Below are 866 nucleotides of genomic sequence, written 5' to 3'. Positions count from 1 at the left end.
CTGTCCTGTCACACATACACACACACACACACACACACACACACACACACACACAGGCTGGTATGGTGTGTATGGATAAAACCTGGAATTTAAAAAAAGTTTAAATTTCCTAAAAGTGGGAAACAGGACTTTGGGCTGGGAAAGGGTAAGTCCTTGCTTCCTGCCATGTGGCTTCTCAGCAGAGTTGTTGGGGCCTTCTCCCTGCAGGTGTCCCCCAAGGAGATGATGCAGGAGATTTATCTGGTGCTCATGGTCCGTGATGACATGTGTCACTGCACCTGCTTGTCACTGCACCTGGACAGCAACATGCCAGACCACTTCTCAGAGCTATATAGCATTGAGGAGCTACAGGAAGGCTCAGCGCTGTGCACAATGGAGGGTTGGTTTGGAAGTTAGGTGGTCTGTCCTGGCGAAAGTCCCTAGACACAGGGCCAGGCAGCACCTCACCACCCCTTCTGGGGTCTCTGTGTCACAGATGAGCACATGAAGGTGGGATTGGAGCCTAGGTCTGCATCTCAGGCTGTCACACCAGCACCTTCTAACTTCATGGCCCATGACTTAAAGAAAAGAGTTGTGATTCTGAAAAAAAATCAGGCAGTACCGAGCCAGGGCTTGACAGCAGCCCAATCAAAATTTGTAAGGATAAATCATGTTTTATTAAAAAAAAGAAAAAAAACCAAAACTTTAAAAGTTTCAGTCTTCTAATGCGGAAGTCTGCCCAGTACAGCACCACCAACTGGTGTGGTGAGATCAGGTTGGGTGTAAAGCAAAAGCTCTCAGGTACTCAAATTCCCTGGGGAGGAGCCACTCATGTTCCCAGGACCTATCTGCTTCTTTTTTTTTTTTTTTTTTTTTTTTTTTTTTTT

Source organism: Theropithecus gelada, chromosome 3, assembly GCF_003255815.1.
Source record: "Theropithecus gelada isolate Dixy chromosome 3, Tgel_1.0, whole genome shotgun sequence".
Taxonomy (NCBI): domain Eukaryota; kingdom Metazoa; phylum Chordata; class Mammalia; order Primates; family Cercopithecidae; genus Theropithecus; species Theropithecus gelada.
The sequence above is the reverse complement of the archived record's forward strand: the minus strand, read 5'-3'. Positions refer to the sequence as shown.